This window comes from Silene latifolia, chromosome X (genome assembly GCF_048544455.1).
Source record: "Silene latifolia isolate original U9 population chromosome X, ASM4854445v1, whole genome shotgun sequence".
NCBI lineage: Eukaryota > Viridiplantae > Streptophyta > Magnoliopsida > Caryophyllales > Caryophyllaceae > Silene > Silene latifolia.
Window position 1 is genome coordinate 198,147,338 of NC_133537.1, and position 11,698 is coordinate 198,159,035.

An 11,698-nucleotide genomic window follows, 5' to 3' on the forward strand; every position below is an offset into this window, starting at 1 on the left:
CAGCTCCCGGTAGTCGACACACAACCTCAAACTCCCATCCTTCTTCATCACAAACAGAACTGGTGCTCCCCACGACGATACACTAGGTCTAATGTATCCCTTATTTATCAAATGATCCAACTGCTTCTTCAGTTCTGCTAACTCTTTAGGACCCATGCGGTACGGGGCCTTAGAGATTGGTCCCGTCCCTGGTTTTAAATCCACACTAAAATCTATATCCCTCTTCGGTGGCAAACCCGGTATCTCCTTCGGAAAAACATCTGGAAAGCCTCCCACCACTGGTATTGTTAGTTATTTAGAACAAATTAATACTCATCTTATGATATCAAAATTACAAGTTAATTTTTGTGGTCTAAATCTACATGCATGCAAAGAAAAGTATTAAAGAGATGGTATAAAATCATCTTAAGACAAAAATTCCTTGCATTGTTATAAGGCAAAATGGGCACTACTCAAGGACTCCTTCCTTGAAGTTGTTCTTGAGCTAATGCAATAAGGATGATCCTCCAACACCTTAATTACCAAAGTAGGTAATCTCCTAAGGTGGCACCAAAGATTAACCCAAAATACTACTAAAATACTAACTAGGTAAATGTAGTAGTAACCTTGTTTATTTGTATTTTTGATGTACTAATTATATTATTACTTTGATAATATTATTAGTCTATTTTATATGTGTTTTAAATGTTTTAAGATGAACAAAATAAGAAGAAAAACGGTCTTTAAAAACTCCAAGTGAGCCTTCCAAAACAACAAGAAAAGACCAATTGTTCTTCCAATTTTTCCAACAACAAAAAATGGTGGAGTTCGGTGGTATTTATAGGTAATTTGGTGGGGGGGGGGGGGGGTGGAACAATTATGAGTGAAAAATGCCACCAAATGAACACTTGTAATGCCCTAAAAAATCAGTCCATATGGACCATTTTGGGTCTATTTCGATTTCCGATATTTGCCCCACAAATGCTTATAAGTCTTATATTTAATTATCTTATATAATTAAATATTAATTCTATTATTTAACACTTAAATAATACAAATTAACTACCAATGACTACTTAACTATTAAGTGGTCATAAGACTATTTTTTTTTTGCAAGCAAGGGAAATGACTTCCTTTCAAACCTTATTGGATCCGCCTAGTCAGAACTATGACGAGTGTCATTACACCAGAGATCATAAGGAGAGTCCGGCGAGCCCAAACCTCGGGAATAAGCGACATCACGGAAAGCCGGCACCCTGTTTAACAGACCCAAAGGCCACCGTGCAATACCTCAGTGCTCCCGTCTAGGGCGTCGAACCCGGGACCTCAAGGATGAGGAGTTTGTACCTTACGGTACCCCCGGGACACCACTAGACCCAAGCCACTTCGGTACCCCCGTCATAAGACTATTTTATCAACATACAATATGTCAATATTATCCCACTTAGCTAATTTGACAACCTCTTGTAAAATTAAATAGTTAATTAAATCCACCTCAAAACATATACACATATCGTATAAAATTAATTAATTAACTATTAATTAATAAATTCTAATCATTTATTATTTAAACATCACATAATTAAATAATAAATCTCCTTGTCCCGAGTTCGTAACCCGTCATCAAATAATACATTTATGTGACTAACTAAAAGTCAAATAATACAAGGAATTAATTATCTCGTATCTCATACAAATAATTAATTTATTCTATTTGGGCGTCATCCTATAGGTGTGACCTAAAGGGATCAGCTGATCACCACCGTCACACGACATCAATGTCAAACTCTAGTTAGCCAATCATTACCGATTAACGATCACTAGCTGAGAAATAAATAAATAAATCCCTGATATTCCTTTTACGAGATTTAATATGTAAACGCACTCATTGTGGAGGACATTACTCCAACAGGTATATCATTTGATGTCGGCCCAACCATACTATGATCTTTCACATGACATAGAATCAAAGGACACGCTTTCCTCAGGTAAGACTTCAAGGTCACCGCTGCAATCACTTTGACTTTGGGTTTGACAACAAACCCACGATAAGACACACTAACTCCCTTAGGACCTCTCAAAGAGACTTTATTTTGGTGACAATCTATTCTAGCCTTGCACTTACCAAACCAATCCATACCAACTATCATATCAAAACCATCCATAGGAAATTCTTACAAATCCACTAGAAGATCAACCTGCGCAACTATCATGGATACACCCTTATACAGCCTCCCACAAGACACTGACTCACCCGACAAAATAAAAACCTCATATTTTGCAGACTCATACTCTCTCAAACCCAAAAGTTTTGCATAACCCGACGATACAAAAGAGCGTGACGCTCCCGACTCAAACAAAACAATGGTAGAAACATCATTAACAAGAAAGGTACCAGTATTCACATGTGCATCATCCTCAGCAGCTTTCTTGTCCATCATGAATAACTTCCCACTAGTCTTTTGTCCACCTCCTTAAACTATACTAGCTGAAGTAGATGGCTTGGCAGCTGACCCCTGATTGTTATTAGCCGCCGGTTTCTGATAAGCATTACTGCCATTACGGTTGGATCCACCGTTGTTGTTATCATGCCCTCCTTGATTATTCCATGACCCAGCCAGTCGGTTGCTAGCATAACTCTGTGACCGACCCTGCGAAAAGCTCCCCTGCGATGGCCTCTGAAAACTTCTCCCCTCGGCACTAGTACCCTCATGCCTCTTATGGCCTATACCGCCATACTTGAAACAAGAGATGCTCCAGCTGCTACTCCTACCACCACGACCACGCCTATAAACAGCTCCACCACTAAAGCCCGATCCCGATGAGTAAGGCGTCGCCTGGTTATGATCACCCTTCTTGTAGCTAGACTGACCACCGCCTTCACTCTCAACCTTTCTCTTTTCAGGACCCCTCTCCTTGGTCTCTTTGGCCATTTTGACCACTCGCTCAGCTCTCCCTGCCCTCTCACAAACTTTCTTAACATCTGTAAGGACCCAACCTAGGAACTTCTCAATTATCTGATAGGTCAACCCCTTCTCAAACCTCAGTGCCAAGTTCTCCTGACTCAGCCCCATGTCCTCTGCATACCTTGATTTCTCATTAAATTTGTGGTAATACTCAGCCACAGTCATATCCGAAGTCATCTTGAACGAATCAAACTCCTTCCTCAGCTTACTATGAACATGTTCAGTAACAAACTCTCTACGCATAGCTCTCTTAAACTCAACCCATGATATAGCAGATTTACCAGTATGCCAAATAATCTAAATGCAATCCTAAATTCACATTGTTTATACCGCATCACTCAAAATAAAGCCACATAGTCATTAACATAAAGAGGAAAAAGGAGATTGGAAAGATCATACCATGCGGTCTTCAATATCCTCATGTCTCGGATGTGGCGTAGTCAATCAATGTGAACAAGGATGTACAAACACAATATATACAAGACTACACTACAAAGGAAATGAACATGTTTTTGATTTTTCAATTTTTCAAATTTTTTTGGATTTTTCGAAAGTTTTTGATTTTTTTGGATTTTTGAATAAAAGTCAAGTTAAAATTTCCCATCCCCACACTAGTATGGGCATTGTCCTCAATGACCAATCCGATAGGAAATTATGCAAGCATAATGCATGATTTCTAAACTAAATGCAAACTATACTAAGCTACACTACATGATGCATGTGTTTTTGTGATGGCGGAGAGCATAATTTAAATTAGCTCCCGATGCATATGCATGGACTTCCCCAAACCAAAATAGACACTATTTCTAATGTCTTGAATTTCGGGGTAGTTCATGCACATGGAATGCAATGCATGAAACTACAAATTGTCATTTTCGATTTTACAAGTGGGAACAATAAAAAGAACACCTTAATGAAGCCAAGCTGTTAGTCCTCCATGTTGCTAGGACTCCACAAACAAATGATCAAAATAAAATAAAGAAAATAAAAGAAGTAGACAAACCATAAGAGGGGTGAAAGAGTGTAGGAGCCTCCAAGGTTTGCTAATCCTCTATCATATTATCATTATCATCATCTTCCTCCATAGATGTGGAATCATCTCCACTCTCACTTTCACTTCCTTGCTCTTCCTCACTTTCTTCTTCCTCTTCTTGAGCTTCTCCTTCTTGAACATTCTCTTGAACCTCTTCTACTTCACCTTCCTCATCAACACCCTCATCATCAATCTCCTCTCCACCCGGTCTTCCACCACTAGAGGTGCTAGGAAAGAAAACTTCCCTATCCGCCCAACTAGGCAAAGCACATGATGGATCAAGAAGTCCTTGCCTAGCTAGATGTAGGAGGGGCGGATATTGAGCCTTGTAAGCATCCACTCTATCATTGTAAGCTTGCTTGTGCATTTCCCTCATGAGTAGAGTCATGTAATCATTTCCTACCTCGACATCCTTGGGTTTGAACTCGTGATACTGAAATGGGTAGGGTGGTGTGACAATGGAGGATGAGGGCTCATCAATCTCGCCTCTTTGTTGTTGAATAATGTACTCGGTCTCCTCGGAGAGTGGAAGAAGGTAGTTTGGTCGGTGAACACTCAATCGGCAAATCTTTGAGGGCAAGGTGAAGGATCTAGCTTTATTGGTTAACCACCCATATTTGGTGTCAAGAGAATCATGCTTGACCCACTTAAACTTGTGAATCATGGTGTCCATGTCGATGAGATGACCTCCTTTAACCGCCACATAAGTGTTGTCTTTGTTGAAATTTGGGTTAAAGTGCTTGGCCAAATGGGTAACTAGTCCTCCATTTACAATGAAAGCGGTGCCCTCTTTACCACAATCGACATTAAGCCATCGTTCAACCAAAAGTCTTAGAGCATTATATGGCTTAGTATATTCCCTTCCTATGTTCAAGGCCGACTCAAGAAGAACACAATCGAGCTTGGTAAGATGATTAGTGCATTTCTTGCTATCAAAGTATTCCCAATGACCTTATGCCACACTCTAATGCCCGGATGGTGGATTAATAGAGCACGACAATCATGAAAGCGCACAAATTTCTTTCCGGAAATTACCTCCCAAAGAGGAGCGGGGTCATACTTGTCGGGGAGCTTCGTATATTTCGGGGTATCGCTAAGGCCTAAAATCTTACTCAATTCAGCAAAAGTGATACGTCTATCAACATTCGCAAGACGAAACTCGATGTGGGTTCTAGTTTCCACCCTTGTGACTTTCAAGGAACTCAAAAATTCCAAGGTGAGGGAAGGGTATATCAATTATTTCATGGTAAACAATTTACCCAATCCCATAGCCTCAAAGAAGGTTTTGGTTTGTTCAAGAATACCCAACTTTGTCAAAGCATCTTCACAAATAAATTTTGTAGGCATAATCGTCTTCTTAGCAAAGAGAACAAATTTATCCCTATGAGAGTCGGAAGTGAAAATTACCTCCGGATAATTAGATAATTGCTCAATGACCGGAGTTGTTGATGTTGTAGCTTCCATAGGGGGACCTTGTTGAATGTCCAACCTTACCTCATGGACTACCAATGCCTTTGACAATTGTTTTGCTTGAAGAGTTTGTTGCCTTTTTGAAAGTGTCTTCTTTGGGGGTGCCTTGTTACCTCCTTTAGTTCTTACCATTCTTGATTACACCAAAGAAAGATTGAAATCTTCAATTTTTTATTATGCCTAAATCGATTTAAGATGAAAGAATGTTGCTTTGTATCTTAATAATTGACTCAAAAGTTGAAGATTTTGGTGTTTAAATCAATTGTTGTTGCAAAAGGAGTGATTAATTTTTGTTGTGAGGAAGTTTGGACTTGATTTTGTTGAATTTGGTTGAGGAAATTTGGTTTTGTTGATGTAGAGGATGAGGGTTTTTGGGGTTTTTGGGTTTTGGGTAGTGTTTGAATGTAGAAGAATTGAAAATGAATGAGGGATAAGGGTTTAAGAGACCCGTTATATTTGAAATAGCAGCAGGGGACGAGCGGACTAAGGGATGGGACGCACGGATTCTTCGTGTTTTGCCTCAAGAAAGGACGCCACAGGACGAGCGTCTTTCAGCAAAGACGAGCGGATTCCTCAATTTGAGACGAGCGTTTTCCTGGACGGATGCTCGGATTCTGTTACAGGGAGGTACCTTAAAAATAAACAGCAGAAAGACGAGCGTCCAGAATCAGATGAGTGGATTCTCAATTGGGACGCTCGGATTCTGTGACAGACCATTTTTTTGAATTCTACAGCTCTGCCAGACGGGCGTCTGGTGACATTGGACGCTCGGATTCCTCAGGACGAGCAGATTCTCTTTTTGGCTGCTCGGATTCTTCGTTGTCCACACGGATTCAGGTCCATCCGTGGGTACTGCATAACCCGTAACATTTTCATTCTTCAATTCTCGTGTTCTTCATTGTGGGGGCACTATAAAGGCATGAATAGCCTAGGCAATTGCTATCCCCACACTAAGTCAAAGCACTACACATCAATAAAATCATAATTCCCTCCCTCACTTCTCTAAAAAATGATGAATATCTTGATCAAGGCACAAAAATATAAATCCAAAAATGACAAAGATGCAATGTAAAAATTGAAATGCAAGTTAGGGAGTTAGAATATTTACAAATGGTGGTTTAGGGAGGACTCCACCAAACTCTCATCCAATGTGAGATGTCAAGGGGGCATGTTCAAGGTGTTGTTGATGTTACTCAACACCTTGAAGAAGTAGTCGAAAGCTTGTTCATTGTCATGATAGAGGTCCTCAATAGATCTTTGCACTTGTTGTTCTCCGTGATGGTCTTGGTTCATAGCATTACCAATGTAGGGATTGAATATCCCTTCGAACTCATCATCCCAAAGACCGCAAACTACGTCTTCTTGATCATTAAAAATTTCTTGAGTTGATAGAGACAACTCTCCTTCTTTATTGTTTTGGCCAATGAGGCCATCCTATTCACTTGTCATGGGTGAGGTTTTCAAGCTCTCTTTGTTGCTATTTCCTTGCTCATTGAATGGAGCATCATCAACTTTCTTTTTCCATTGGAATTCCGACTTCTTCATATCATCCTTCCGGCAATAGTGAACAACCATAAAGCATGGTTCATGCAAACGGGGAGCTCTCATGGTCTTATCAAGATTGAAAGTTAGGGTCTCGTCTCCCACTTCTAGAGTAAGCTCTCCGTGCTTCACATCTATCACCGCACCCACGGTGTGCAAGAAAGGTCTACCTAGGATGATCGGAATATTGGAGTCTTCTTCCATGTCAACAATGACAAAGTCCACCGGGATGAAGAATTTGCCGATTCTCATGGGAACATCTTCCCGTATCCCTAACGGTGTCTTCGTCGATCTATCGGCCATTTGGAGTGTGATGTTGGTACATTTCAGCTCTCCCATCCCTAGCCTTTTACTAACCGAATACGGCATAACACTCACGCTTGCTCCTAGATCACACAAAGCCTTGTTTATCATGGTGTCGCCAATGGTACACGGTATTGAGAAGCTTCCCGGATCTTTAAGTTTCGGAGGTGAACTCCCTTGAAGGATTGCACTACTTACCTTAGTGAAGGCGATAGTTTCGAGCTTCCGGATTAACTTCTTTTTTGTAAGGATGTCCTTCATGTACTTTGCAGAGGCCTTTACGTGATTGATTAATTCCGTAAAAGGAATCGAGACTTCCAAATTCTTCACAATTTCCATGAGTTTTCCAAGTTGGTCATCAAACTTAGGCTTAGCTTGACGACTTGGGAATGGTAGTCTAATCATAATGGGATCCTTCTCCTTGGCCTTTTCTTGACTTTTCTTTGAAACTTCTTCTTTTGTTGGTTCATCTTCCTTAGAGTTTTGCACAACTTCTTCTTTGTCACTAGCTTCCACAACTTCATCCTCAACTTGCTTCTTTGGTCCTTCATATCTCGTACCACTCCTCAAGTGAATGGCATTAACCGTTTCATGTCTTGGGGGATTACTTTGAGGTGGTAATTGTCCCTTTTGTCTTTGAGAGTTTGAAGATTCTAGTTAGGTCAATTGGGTTTCCAACATTTTTGTGTGGGCGAGGATGTTGTTGATGGTGATGTCCTTTTCTTGGCTATCCTTTTGCATTTGAGTGAAAAATTCTTGTTGATTCTTTTGCATTTGGAGGACCACTTTTTGAACATCAAAACCTTGGTCATTTGTTGATTGTATGAAGTTTGATTTTGGTAACCTTGGTTTTGGTTGAAAAATGGTCTTTAATTTTGGTTCCTCATGGGAGGTGGGGTGTATGTTTTTTGAGGGTTTTGAACATTTTGGATTTTGTATGAGAGATTTGGGTGGAATTTGGTGTTTTCATTGTAATAATTGGAATAAGGGGTACCACTTTTGTATGCTTGAAAAGCATTCACTTGTTCATTTGTTCCCCTACATTCACTTTGGTCATGTCCCAGAGTTCCACAATTCTCACATATCCCACTTGGGATTGATGAAGATGCTACCATGGCATTAACATGATGCTTTGGTGATTTTGAGGCTTCTTCAAGTTTAGCCATAGTCTTTTCAAACTTCAAGTTAATGGTATCAATATGAGCACTATGTTGAGCAACCAATTTATTAATAGAGTCCACTTCATGCTTTCCTCCTCTAGTAGCCTTGCGAGGTCTACTATATTGTGAATTATCGACCGCCATTTCCTCAATCTTGTTCCATGTTTGATTATCGTCAACTTCGGGGAACATACCATTTGATCCCATGTTGAGAATGTTTCTTGAGTCTTCATAAAGACCATTCCAAAATTGTTGTACCAAGAACCACTCGCTAAGTCCATGATGAGGACATGAGCGACAAATTCCTTTGAACCGCTCCCAAGCTTCATACAAATATTCTTCATCCCTTTGCTTAAAACCTGTAATTTGAGCTCTTAGCATGTTAGTCTTTTCCAGAGGGTAGAATTTTTTGTAGAAAGCTAGAGCCAACTTCTTCTAAGAGTCAATTCTAAGAGTAGTCTTATCAAGGCTTTTCAACCATTGTTTTGCGGTGCCGATTAGAGAAAAAGGAAATAAGACCCATCGAATTTGGTCTTGAGTCACACCGGTTTGTGAAATCGCATCACAATAGTCACAAAAAGTCTCCATGTGAGAGTGAGGGTCTTCACTAGGCATCCCCCCAAATTGCCTTCTTTCGACTAATTGGATAAATGCGGATTTAGCAATGAAATTTCCGGTTAAGTGTTGTGGTGTGGGAGTACCATTGGGAAGGTTCTCTCGGTTGGTACGGAATGTGATGAAAATTTCGGCATTGTGGGTTGATTTTGTGATTGATTGGGTGTTGGGTTCTCCTCACCTTCTCTTGCAAAAGGGTTGATGAACTCAATAGTATTTGGTACAACCTCACCAATACCTCTCAAAGTACCTCTAGCAAGTCTTCTATTGGTTGTCAAAGTCCTTTCAATTTCGTGATCAATGAGTAACAAGTTACCTTGTGATCTTCTAGACATGCAAAATATCAAACAACTTGAAAACAATTAGAACAAACCTTGAGGAGTTTTACTTCCCCAAGGCAAATAAAGACACAACTAATAACAATCTAAGAAAATCAAATCAAGTTAACACCGTCCCCGGCAACAGCGCCATTTTTGGTCGGACTCACTTGGAGCTTAATTTTCGATTACTTGTCGTTAGGAGTACCTAGACCAAAACAATATTTATAACTTCACAAACAACTCTACTATTAGTAAAGAGGCAAGTAAAGGTCGGATCCCAAGGGACGGCTATTGATGTAGGATTTTCGATTGCAAGTAGCGGTGTCTAGGGGTGTCACGATTTGGGTTGAGATAAGAAGATCACTAAACTAAATAGCAATAAAAGTAAACAAGCAAGATGATTAAAATGAGATGTAAACAATTAATAAAAAGCACTAGGGTGTCAAGGGGTCATAGGGGATTCATGGGAATTGATCATACAAACATATTCTCAAATTATAAGCAAGCAATTATTGTTGTAATGGATTAAGTTGGTTTATATCTTACAATCCTAGGAAGGTTTGGGTCCCGGAGCCGAATCGATTAGATTGTACAACACCTACAAGTCGACTTAATCCTCCCTACTCAACTATATGCATGGTCTAATGAGACTCGAGTTGGTTTATGTCTTACAAGTCTCATTGAAAAGGTAAGTGATGGGTAAAAAATGCAAGGATTCATAGGCTCGCATTTCATCAAACATAACATGTGCATAAGTTGAGATCACAACAAGCAAGCAAATAAATTATGAAAACATATTAAATTAAGCATGAATCATCCCCCATGTTGGTTTCCCCTAATTACCCATTAACCCTAGTTAAGGAAACTACTCACTCATTATCAAGTTCAACATGTTAACAAGGTTGTCAATCACATTAACAAAGCAAAACATGATGAACAAGTAAGAAAGATTAACAATAATTAAAAAGGGATTAAGAGAATTATACCTACTAATGATTCCAAAATAAAGCTAAGAATAATAGAAGTACTTGATGAATGATTGGAAGGTGGTCAATCACCCAATAATAACCCAAATAATCTTCAATTACCCAAAATAAAAGATGAACAAAAGAGAAATTAAGGAAATGAGATTTGTATTAATATTTGATTAGAAGTTGATTATAAGATTAAGAAGAGATTAGAATGATATAAACTACACTAAGGATTGATAAGAAGAACATGATTAATCTAATTAGACTAATGGGGTATTTATAATGGGGATTAGGTACACAAATTAGGGTTTACTAAGGGCTTAAATGACGATTAAGTCCTTGAGGAATCGCTCCTCTCAGAAAAGATGCGAGTCTCCTTTTTGCCGGTCTTTCACAAATATGCGCATCTTTCATGGAGGGAAGGAGAGGACGTATGGGCCTGTAAGAGAATCCGGGCGTCCAAGGGGTCGGAACGGGCGGATTCTGGGGTGGCTGGACGAGCGTCTTGATGGCTGGACGAGCGGATTGGGGCGTGGTTGGACGGGCGTCCCTATGGCAAAGACGCTCGGATCTTTGGAGTCCTGGACGGGCGTCTTGCTATGCTGGACGAGCGGATCTCGTCACAGCTTTTCTTTTCTTCTTTTCTTCCTCTCTTCTTCCAATAATCCTCCGGGATTTAGTCGGGGATGCAAGGATTTCTTCATCATTGCCCATGTACTATAATATGTACAAAGGCCTTCTAGTCTTGTCTTCTCTTTGATGCTTGGTCATTATATTCGATCCATTTAGCTCTATTTTGCCATGAAAATGCAAGGTTTGCACTCCTCTCCTACCAAGTAAACAAAACCTCAAAGAATATGCAAAACAAAGGACTAAAGATAGTAAATGACCCAAATATCCACTAGAAAGCATAGGAATGAGGCTAATTCGGGGACTAAATGTGCTCAAATAATGGTCACATCATTGTTCTCTCTCTAATTTTGTTGTTGAACAAAATAATTAAAAATCTCACAAAATCACTAATATTATTCTCTTGATACTAGAAGTAGTATATACATAATATTAGTAGCATTTTTAAGGAGCACAAATATTAATTATAGTATTCAAATTAATATTTGTATTAAGGGTGATTTTCTTGGTACAATCCTTGCGGAGAGATTCTAACTTGAATCTTGTTCATCCAGAAGGAAAGCTCAAGAACTAAGTAAGGAAGGAGACCTTACTAGTGCCCTAATAGCTGAGATATCCAACGTAAGGAACCGGTTTTCCTTTACTCTTGTATTTTATATTGCATGCATAAGATCCTTAATTTTTTATGACTAAAACTTTCAACTAAAAT

At 39.5% G+C, this 11,698-nt stretch overlaps 1 non-coding gene across 1 annotated transcript; it reads left to right on the forward strand.

The window, feature by feature from the left end:
- Positions 1-8,727: 8,727 nt before the first annotated feature.
- On the forward strand, positions 8,728-8,834 carry LOC141625639 (small nucleolar RNA R71). The gene has a single exon (XR_012535408.1). It is a non-coding gene; the product is annotated as a small nucleolar RNA R71 (small nucleolar RNA).
- Positions 8,835-11,698: the final 2,864 nt, after the last annotated feature.